This window comes from Bolinopsis microptera, chromosome 8 (genome assembly GCF_026151205.1).
Source record: "Bolinopsis microptera isolate Bmic1 chromosome 8, MBARI_Bmic_1.0, whole genome shotgun sequence".
NCBI lineage: Eukaryota > Metazoa > Ctenophora > Tentaculata > Lobata > Bolinopsidae > Bolinopsis > Bolinopsis microptera.
In genome coordinates this window covers 15,965,937-15,977,984 of record NC_087079.1, presented here as the reverse complement: position 1 = coordinate 15,977,984, position 12,048 = coordinate 15,965,937, and positions in this window count along the sequence as shown.

The following is a 12,048-nucleotide window of genomic DNA, read 5'->3' as shown; positions in this document are numbered from 1 at the left end:
GCTCCCTCGGAGAGGTTTTTAAAGAGGTTTCAAAGAGGTTCATTACGAAGAATCGCCAAAGCCCTCTGTTCAAGATTATTTTCTGCTATTAAGGAACAAAGGTTGTTACAGATTTTCATCTGGATCGGCTTGCTGTTGAAAGATCTTCCAAAAAGAAGAGGATTTCCAGCAGTCTCTGTAAACCTTTCTTCTACACGGCATACCAACAAAGATTGAGTAATTGTTTCGCTGTTGCGAAAATACTTTAGTATTATATTGAGTAATTTGTTGTATTGAAGGTATTATATCGATTAATCGATTTAAACATTTTATTAACATTTTATAACCTACCAATATTGTCTCAATTTCAAAACATGTTCACTCTTAATTTATGCTTCTATGTAGAGTTGTCATATTGTAATCTCCCCAATCTAGGCCCATTACAGCTCAATATATTCAATCCTTGATCAATTCAATATAGATACGAGACAAAGTTAAGTTGCAGGTTATACTTGATGACGTATATGGTAGTCAGTTTATCCTTCTGAAACCCAAGGTCTGGCAGCGTGGGTGCAACGTCACGAGATTACCGTGAGACTTGTGGAAATACGAATGTGACCGAAATTACAATTGTGATCCGAAGTCCGGACAGATGTCGCCAAAAAATTACTTCTGTCGAAAACCGCTAATTCGGCTGTCGGATAGGATCATTAGCTACTAAATTATGCATGAAAGAAAAGAATTAATCCTGCTAATACAGTGACTATTACCATATAAGGTTACTTTATGAAAAAATATACGGAATCCTATTCGTATTTCACAAGCTCCCGGGAATGGGGGGGGGGGTTGCTGGAGACGAAGAAGTTAAATACGGGAACAAAAATCGAGCTGTTACGTGCAAGGTTGAGTTACTTATAGCTGTTATTACTTCGGTAATAGTAATACTGGAATAAAAAATAGCTTTTTACTTTTTGAAATGCCGTTTCCTTAGTTAGTTTAAATAATTCTATCTGGTTTGGTTCATTGGTCCCTTATCAATAGTGATTCTAACCCATGTCAAAAAAAGTTGCTCAATACGTTGGTGCGAGTTGAATAAATCAATTTTCCATGATGATAATTTCATTTTCCAGTTTTACCAGTAAGTACGACATGTAAGTTTGACAAGTAAATACTCGGCTTTAGCTCGATAAGTCGAAGGGGAATATCAAAATCCCAGGAACGTTTCTCGCATTAGATGCTAAAAACCAGTCCACCCACATGTCGGCAGTATCTAGATTGCCCGACCCTGTCGCGGACTACGGTCCACGGACCAATGTCCACGAACAACTGTCCACGAACACCTGTTACCGATCATGTTATAAAATGCATAATAACAGTTATACCCTGAACAAGCAAAGGTGTTGTTTCTGGGAATAGTGATTGGTTTCCAGATAAATATGACCGCCTAAGGTTATGAAATGATGGTATGAATGGTATCTTGGATGGCAATTAGTTCGATGCATAATCAATACTTGATTAGATTCAAATGTGGTCCCTTGGTTATAAATGAGTTACGAATAATATTGATTGTAGGTCAGTATAATTCCTGACATGGTTATTTCTGTCTAATGACGAAAGTTTAATGGACACACGGCCTCCTTAGTGAAGCTCGAGACTTCCTATCCAGAAAAACCTCTAAAGAGCTCCATGTTGTGTGGGTGTAACGCATCTATGTCCTGGTTCCCTGCTCGTAGGTTGATTAATCGTTTCAACAAGCTTGAACCCACCGACTTTTTTGAATTCGCGTGAGATGATGTGAACCCTGCTGGATTCAAGGGGATACTGTTATTAGCGTATATATGATTGTATAATGTTGTTTCGTGGACAGTTGTCCGCGGACAGGGTCGGGCTTAATATGATACTGCCACATTGTTTATACTTAATTAATTTCAATGTTCGCACAAGTTGAGTCTTGCTTTTTCCGATTAGTTGCAGCCAAATAGTACAGCAGTCGCAATTTAACTTTGATTCTTCTTACAGCAGGCAACTTACAAGGATCTGTGATTATTTCCGGTAGTAATCGTCTTCCGCCCGAGGTTATAAGTACATATATTTCGACTCGCGAGAGCGTACAACAGGTTTTGACTAAGAATATCAAACAACTGAAGCTCTGTAACTTTAAAACTTTGCTTACCCCACTCTAATGTGATGTTGCTTGGACAATTTTTTGCCAAAGATGAGCCTTAGGCTACCACAGAAGCTGAGATTATCTTGTAATAAATAGTACAGAGTTTGGTCGCGAGAGCGTTAAAAATAGGTTTTGGACCTAATTACTCGAAAAACCTGAAGTCTGTGACTTTAAAACTATGCTTCACCCAATCATGGTGATGATTTGTCATTTTCATACCTAGGTTTGATATCCTTTCTCCAATAACAAAGTGGAGATATGTGGGTTAGAAATCACGAATGCGTCACAAAGGGCGTGGTCAATTTGAGCAAGACTGCCCATATTCAGAAAGTCTTACCAAAGCCAAATATTTGTTTCCTCGGGGCGGAAAGAGGGTCACCGGAATTTATCAGAACTTGTCTAGTTGGCTGCTGTAAGAAAGAATTAAGGTAAATTGTGACACCTGCTGTAGACTATTGACTGCAACTAATGGAAATAGTGTAGTGGCCGATTAGTAGCCACCTTTGTTGGCTACTAGCCGATTTGCTGCCGGTTAGTAGCGTCTAGTGAACTTTTCAAGTGCCGGCTAGTGCTGCTAGAATGACGGTTTGGGACCTCGAGAATAGTAGGTCTGCTTAGAGACAAGTATTAGCCGGCTAGTGACCGACCTTGTATCACGTTATGGTTACTAGCGGCTAGTAGCCTGTGAGTAATCGGCTTAGTGACCACTTATTAAGTGCGGTGGTAGCTGGTTTCATTGTAAAATATCTTTTAAGTGCCGTACTGTGGCCAGATTGACTATAGAGTACCGTATAGAGGCACGTATTATAGTGGGCGCATGTATTGGGCAAACCTAATAGCCATTTCCCCATATGGGAGCATATCTTCTTAAATTGGTTCTTGGGTTGCTTCATAGATCCTATATCGGGTCATCAGATGGCTGACCACCGTGTCGCCGATGTTGTTGCCAGAGAACGGGAATTGAATTAGTTATTGATGGTACTGCGCAGACGACAGAAAAAAGACATGCAACTTCGCGGCCAAGGGTGGTCGCCGCGTTCTGTTGACGATAGTGGTTCTAATGGAAGAACCCAAGTAACCCAAGTTAAGTAGATATGCTCCCTTATGGGAAAATGGGCGATTTAGGTTTGGCCCTATACTATGCGGTCCACTATTTATACGCCTCTATACGGCCTCTATCATGTCTATTTGGCACTGTACGGGCACTTAAAAGATTTTTTACATGAAACCAGCTACCAACCGGCATTAATAAGTATGGTCACCGAGCACGATTTCTAACAGGTTAGCCGCTGGCTAGTTGACCATAAAAGTGGCTTCTAGGCGGTACTAGCCGGCTATTAGCTTGTCTCTAATGCGAGAACCATACTTCTCGAGGGTCCAAAACGGCTTCCTTGAAGGATACTTGCCGGCAACTTGAAACAGTGGTCACTAGACGGCTACTAACCGGATGCTAATCAGGTAGTAGCCACAAACGTGGCTACTAATCGAGCCACGACTAGTATTTTCCAATTAGTTGCAGTTAAAATAGTCACAGCAGGTCACATTTAACTATAATTTTTCTTACTGCATAGGCACTAGACTATGTTCGGAGAATCATTCCGGTAGTACACCGTACTTCCGCCCGAGAAAATTTGGCTTTGTAGCTTTTTGAATTATGGGGCAGTTTGCTCCAAATTGACCACGCCTTTTGACGCTTTCGTGATTTCTAACCCACATTTCTCCACTTTGATTGAGGATAGGATATCAATTTGGGTATTGAAAATGATCAGAATCATCAATTTTAGTCGGGTTAGAGATAGTTTTAAAGGTCTACAGACTTCAGGTTGTTGGGTATTTAGGTCCAACCTATTTTTACCTCTCGCGAGCAAAATTTATGTATTATTACAAGATATATCAGTTCTTATGGGGAGCTAAGGGCTAATCTTGGGATAATAAATGGTTCAGCATCATCACATTAAGGGGGTAGAGCTAGTTTTAAAAGTCTACAGAATTCAGGTTGTGAGTTTTAGGTAAAAACTATTTGTACGTCTCGCCGGAGTCGAAATTTATGTACTTATTACCTGGGGCGGAAGACGTTTCTACGGATTATTCTCAGATCCTTGTTAAGTTGCTGCTGTATAGGAAAGTAAATCAAACGGTAAAATTGAGACCTGCTGTTATATTTGTTTTTATTTTGCTGCAAATAATCGGAAAATAGCAAGACAACTTCTTTTGGAACTTTGAAGTGAAATTAATTAAGTATGAAACATGTGCAGTATCTAGATAGCCGACCCCTTGTCGCGGACAACTGTCCACGAACAAACTGTATACCAGATCTTATTACTGACATAATAACTGTATCATGAATCAAGCAGGTTCACATATCGCACGGTTTTTCATCAGCCGGTGGTGTCAAGGCTTATGAAACGATTAAGCAACCTTACGAGCAGGAACCGGGAATAGATGCGTTACACCAGGAGACAGGACTTGGTGCTCTTTTGGAGGTTTTTCTGGAATAGGAAGTCTCGAGCATTCTCGAAGGAGGCGTGGGTCTCAATTAATTTCGTCCATTAGTACAGAAGGAGTACCATGTCAAGGAATTAGACTACGTATAATCATATTATTGTAATCATTTTATTTCCACGGACCACATTTGAATCGTAATCAATAGTTTGATTATAGCTAGTCGTTAACTAATTGCATCTAGATACCATACATACCGCACAAATTTTCATAACATTTGCGGTATATGATCTGGTAACAAATCATAACTTTTCTCAAACTCCGTTGCTTGATGCAGGGGATATGTTATTTGCAGTTATACATGAAGTGTAGACAGGTGTTCAGTGGACAGTTGTGAGTGGACAGTTTCGTGGACAGTTCGTCGCGGACAGGGCTCGGGCTATTAATACTGCTCCCGAACATCGTGGGGGGTGGTTGGTTTGAGCTTCTGAATGCGAGAAGAATAACGTCTGGGAAGGTCTCGACTTATCGAGCTATAAGTCGGAGTATTTAATTGTCAACTTACATGTCGTACTTAATGGATAAAACTGGATAATCGAAAGTGATTCATTGAAAATTGATTTTATTCAACTCGCACATAACGATTGAGCAACTTTTGAAAATGGTTAATCTCATTATGATAAGGGACCATTGTACCAAACCAGATTATGGAGGATTTAACTAAATAAGGACACGGACATGTCAAAACAGTAAGAGATATTGTGATTCCTGTATTACTATTACCAGTTAATTACAGCTATAAGTTTAAACCTCACCTTTTGCAGTAACATCTGGTTTTTGTTCCTTATTTTAACTTCTTCGATCACCTAGCAGCCCCCCCCCACATTACCCGTGAGCATTGTAGAAATACGTTCGATGTCGTATTTTTTTTCAGTTATAGTAACTGTTATATGGTAATCTCGTACACTGTATTAACGGATAATGGTTTTTTCTTGACCATGCATTAGTAGCTAAGTGATCTATCCCCGAAATCCAGGCGAATTAGCTCGGTTTCGACAGAAGTTAATTTTTGGCGTCATCTGTCCGACTTTCGGATCACAATTGTAATTTACGGTTTCACATTCGTATTTCACAAGCTCTCGGGTACATCTCGTGACGTTGCTCACAACGGCTTGCCAGACTTGGGTCAGAAGTGTATGGACTACCATATACGTCATTCCTAGTAAGTTACATGCAAGCTTGACGCTTGTCTCGTAATAATTTGTGATTTGATCCATGGATTGAATATAATTGAGCGGAAATGGGCTAGATCTGGGGTAGAGTTTCATATGACAACTCTGTACATAGAAGGAAGCTATAAAATTAAGAATGTGAACATGTTTCTCAAATTGAGCAATGTATTGGTTGGTTATAACATGTTTTAAATCGTTAAATCGATTTCATGATATAATACTTCAGAATACACAAATTACTCAATATAATTACTAAAGGATTCGCAACGCCGAACAATTACTCAATCTTTGTTGGGTATGCCGTGTAGAAGATGGTTGTACAGGGATTACTGTGGGAATTCCTCTTTTTTGGATGGATTCTTTTTCAAACAGCAAGCCGAATCCAATGAATAACTCTGTAACAACTGCTTGTTCTTAATAGCACGAAAATATTCTTGCAACAGAGGGATTTGGGCGATTCCAGCGGGTTTGAAACTTCTTTGAAACACTCTTTATAAAAAACTACTCACAGAGGGAGCTCTGGATCCTGAATAATACTGGGCGAATTGATTCAGAAACACAAATTCATCCTCTGGTATGTATGGTGTAACTTTTGGGGCAAATATCTTCTTCATCTACTGTCAGTCTTCCCATCAAAGAGGATAAATTGTTGTCTCTTCTGTAGATGATGCAGCTGGATGGAAGAACGGAATTCAAGAGTCAGTCTTCGACTAGGTGCGTTGGTTTACTTCATGTGTAGCATCACAAGGCATTATGATTTCGGTGTCTGAGTCGCCGGACAGGGGTTGTTCTGCAGCCTTCCCTCTTGTGCGTTTGTTAGGGAGTTCGTGTCTCAGTGGTGGTAGCGAATCGGGTTTACATCAATGGGAATAGAGTGTTTTGTCTGTGAGAGCGAGTAACAGTGGAAGGGATCATTTAGAGTTTTGTTCTTCTGGCACCGCAGCAGAGGAGTGGTCGCTTGTATTCAGGGGATATTGCTTCAAGGTGTAGTTTTTCTGTTCTGAATCTCAGACTTGTTGACATCCGTGATCCTTGAAACCAATTAGGAAACTTGGAAGAAGGTAGGGCATGGTCTGTGATAGAAGGCGACCTTCTATCATCCAGTTATATACTAGAACACTTGATCGGCTTCACTCCCTTCCTGCCTTTGGCAAGTACGTCTCACTCCCTTGATACGAGAACCCCCTTCTAAGCAGAGCTACCGTGCCTTATTGTGGTCCTACGAGTCGAGCGTCAGATCTGTTTACTTCTTATTGTACAGCTAGATTTACAGAATTTACTATGTGAACTCCTACCCAGATCTAGCCCTTTTATGTGTCATTATATTCATTCACATGAATCAGTGAATTCACATCACTAATTAACGTCACTTATTAGTGATTGGTGATCTGACCCTCGTTGTGGGCCGGATCAGTTTTCGGACCAAGTATACCAGTGGCTCCCACTGTCATAATACTGATCTTGATCATGAGATCCCGATCCATCGATACGTGATTGATATTTGAGGACAGGATCGTGCTCGCCGTTACACTAACAAGCTGTAACAGGCTGTCGATCACATCACAGCCTACAGTGCATATAGAGAGCCGGTAATGGAATCAGTTATCGCAATCAAAAACGCAACCAATCTCAGTATTACCCCTCGGACGCAAGCAAGGTCGATTGACCATGTCCTGAACTGATTTATATTATAACATTCGTTCCAATATATCGACATCCAATTGAAATAATCTATGTGAGTTCAGCTCAGTTCATATTCAATTGAAAATTGTTCGTATACAAAGTAGCTTAGTAACAGTCTGATTCATGTCTCTTAATTGGAAAGGTGTCGTATTGAATTTATATCACAATTCGGACATTTAATTGTCTTTTTTTGATAACTGAGTCGGAACAATAGTCGCTGTCCGGACAAGATGTCGTGTTTTAACGTAGTAATTCTTTACAAATTTGCGATTTCATTCGGAATACATTCTTTAGTGAGGGCAGAGTCGATTTTGCTGTGAACAACTTCGTACACAAGGTTTGTCTACTGGAATGTGTTGTCCATAGTCCAGGAACACAATAAAAACGTACAGACTGAAAACTTTTGGGCAAAAATTGTTAATAGTTCAATTTTATCCAGGAGAAAAACCATACGACCCACCCTAATATGGTTATTCGGACTCCGTTGTTTTGAGCTCTCCATGGGGCGTGCATAAATGACCGCAAATGGCCACCATTATGGTCCAGGGGAAATGATAGCTTCAGAACATTTGGGGCTTTATTTTTCGAAATAAATGGAATTTTTCTCATAATTTTGCTCAATTTATTGATATTACAGAAAAAAATACACAAATTATTTTGTAACGCTTTTCAAATCTTACTCGGGAAATAAAATCAATTACAATATCTAGGTTAACTAACAAGCAAACGATTTTTGCACCAACCACGACAGCTATTCGACGTACATGCTACTCTGGTTTGAATGTCTTTAAAAAGTTATTCCTACAGTGAGCGATGATAATCACATTCGATTTGCCATTATGGTTTAAGGCCACCCGAAATAGTATGGAAACTGGGATGCTATGTGGTCAGGGTTGAGGGCTTTTCCAATTCACGAGTTTTTCTTGGCTGCTTAGGCTATTTTAATGGCAGGATCGGGTTTAGTGGACTCATTCAAACTAAGTGTTATCCTGGAGACTGTCACGCCAGTTATCGGATGGAGGATCTTACTAATAAAGGTTGAGAGCCACTTTCTGATCGACGCCGGTCTTTGGTGTTTCATTATAGAGGAAGAAGTTTACGACGATGTACTATAGACTTGGTAGGTTACATCAAAATGTACGTTGAACGAAAATATAGGTCGATAACTTTAAGATATCTATTCAGGATCTATCAGAGAAAATAACTCTGCTTCTAAAGTACTGTTTCAAAACCAGTAGTACAGCAGCTCTATGGGTATTATTACCACTCAACATGATTACACTAGGTAAATGGACCTTCATAGAGCAGTGAGGTTGACTTTGCACGACTACAATATGCTATTTATCAGCAGTAGCTTTGATGCTGCTACTTCTGCAGCCAGCTGGGGGAGGGGAAGTATGCAAAGCTTTAGACTGTATTTGGTGGCAGGATGCTACTTTTTAGTTAGTATGGGGCGCTTTATAAGACCTATAATGTAACTGGGCTTCACAACGGTTTGTTAAACGTCACGAGTGGGCCGGAGTGTGGACTGTCCTCTCCCATAGAGCAGAGTCTTATGAGGGCGGCTAATATAGTGGTGGCATTTTAACAAGTGGAAGGATGCGTAATCGTGAGGTCCGTCACAGTTATGGGTGGCACCGGAATCAGATGGCTTGAATATCAGTTTTTGGAGATTACATTTAGCTAATTCATCGATGCGAGGTGTACCAATAATGCTGGGCATCCATGAGATCTTACAAGTCATCTATCAAGAAAACTGTGATGTATTTGGATAAAATTTATAACTTGGTTTAAAGTTACTGTCGACTTTACAGAATCGAAGATAGAAAGGATCTAAGTTAATATCTGTTTCGATGGTCTTATATCACAGCCTCGGCGAACGATGAGGTGAATCCCGAGGAATGTTTGGCGTTGGGGCTGTCCTTCAACGTGAGCTAGTTGGAGTTGACATTCATCGATAAGATAAGGTCTAACGGTAAAGTACAAGACTTGACACAACTAGAAAGAGGTTAAAGGGAATAATAAAGCTTTGCATCGTCGATCCGTTGAAGTGTTTTAACCGTTAGTCTTGGTTGCTGTAGAGAGACTTCAATAGAGGATTTGCAATTACCATACGAGTTACTGTGGTGACCGATGAGCTTATTTGATCTATATCACGATGATGGAGGAAATCTAAATAAGGATGCTCTTGGTATAAACCAATCTACTCTTTTTAAATTTTGCAGCTTCACGATCCACTTAGTCATTGATGGAGGTGGCTAATTCACCACACTAAAAGCTCAATTTAAGGGTGGGGACAAATTATGGTGACGGTAGCAATGGAGTATTGAAGCTTTATCCCTAAAAATCGGAAGTTATACTGTGATTTTTGATGGGATTGAGACTTATACTAAAGATCACAGACAAGAGGAGAGTAAAAAGAGTTCTGTGCTAATATTGATGTAAAGAAATCCCACTTTTGTACTGTCCACCAAAAGAATTTTCTGAGCAACATCAATAACAAAAATAGAACTGATCGACCTTATATTCTCAAGCATTTTTACTGTTATGGTATTGAAGTGTCGAGCTTGTAACGTTGCTGATACTTTAATTGAAAAAGAAAACATTGGAAAATGTCATCCTTGGGCGATTTGAGTGAAGGAGAGGTTACCGATATAGTTCAAGTCTATTAGTACCTTCATGCAACAGTGACATCACAATGATATTTATCTACAACGAAGAAGGGTAAATTTTCAATCAAAGAAATCTCAAGTCACTAGATATAGAAAAGGAGATACTTTTTAATCATAGTTTTCAGGTTGTGATAGCGTCTGTGGTCTGTTTGGTTTTAGCTAGGGTAAAGTGCTAAAGAAAGCTCTCACTTTGTTGAGCTAGTTCTGTTGGCAAACATTATTTCGGTGAGAGAATCAAACGAAAATATTTTTGAGGCACGGCTATGTTTCTTGAGTACATTTATGGAGACAAGAAAAAAGACTCTTTCTGCTTTGAGCTTCCTAGATTACAATAGGTATGGTAGAGAAAAAAAGAGTATCAATCCGAAATAGGACTACCTCCAACAATAGCTTCAGGCACCGGGAAGCACATCCTTAGAGACTTACTTACTGTACCATATAACTGAGTCATGTTAAGAGGTGAGAGAGTCTGAATCCCTTGACTACGGCTGGAAATTGGGCTCTGGTGGCACTTAAAACAGTTTGCACAGAGTCTAATTTTGAACCTTATATGTGTAACTGTTCTGTCGATGTGGAAAAGGCCTGTTTACTTTATGAATGTTCATGTAGGAAATATGGCTTCAATGTTTGCAGGCTTTGTGACCGATGCATGGTATGAACTGCACAAACATTAGACATGATGAAACTGAAGAACAAGCGATTTTGATAAATATAAATGTGTATTAATAATTGTCATGTTACTTACTGAGGGAAATAATTTTAGACTAACTGTATTTGTTATTTGTAGTAAGTAGTTTTACATAGATTTGAAATAAAGCGTGTTAAAAATACATATGGTGTATTTTTTTTCGATAATTTACTAAATTGAGAAAAATTCGAAAAAATTCATTTATTTCGAAAAATAAAAGTCCATGTTCTGAAACTTATCATTCGACTGCCATAATGTGGCCATTGCGGTCATTTTTCACCCTTATGGAGAGATCTCAAGAACTTCGGGAGCCGAATAACCAATTTTTAGGGGTGGGGCGTTTATGTGTTCCTGAGAAAAAATGACTATAAAAATTATTGCCAAAGTTTCAGTGGAGGATTTTTTTGTGGTTCCTGGGACATGACAAAAACAATTCTGTAGACAAAACTTGTTATAATTTGTTCCAGATGACATAACGAATTCTTTCCCAAACTATTTTTAATACCGTTATATACTACGTTAACTTAACTAACTATACACACACAACTTCTATTGACTATACTTTAATTTCCTCTCATTACTAATCTACAACAATTAACTACTTACAGTTACTTTTATGTTTTCCAATTAACCCCCCTCCCCCCCCCCCCTTTTTTTTTTTCCGGGGGGCCCCCCCCCCCCCCCCCCCCCCCCCCGGGGATCCTACAAGCTTTTTTTGATAGTATAGTAGCTACTTTGAAAATAGAAAATCTTCTGCTTATGCCTTGCAGTTTGCACGGTCAACCGAGAATTAAGAGTGTAGCGTTGGAGCGACACATCGCCCCCGTGCGCTCTGCATCTGCACCACACTACCACTAACTGGAGGGGATATTTAAAAATACAAGTGATATGAAGGTTTTTATTAGCAGGAGCTTTCAAAGATACTTGTGTAAATTGTCTTCAGCTCAACTGCCAACACTAAGCTCGTCCTGATCAACCTAGCACTTACTTTTCTATTGCACTTTGAGTATCTTCGCATTCATTTCAGTGTCAATGTTTAAACTATACGTCACAAACACCGGCAATTAAAATTGAAATACATTTATTGTGAAAATATATTATTAGTTCACTATTTCCCTAACTTCCCAGTTATCCGATCGGTCAGTAGTAAAGAACAAATTGTTCTTACGCATATTAAATTTGCAC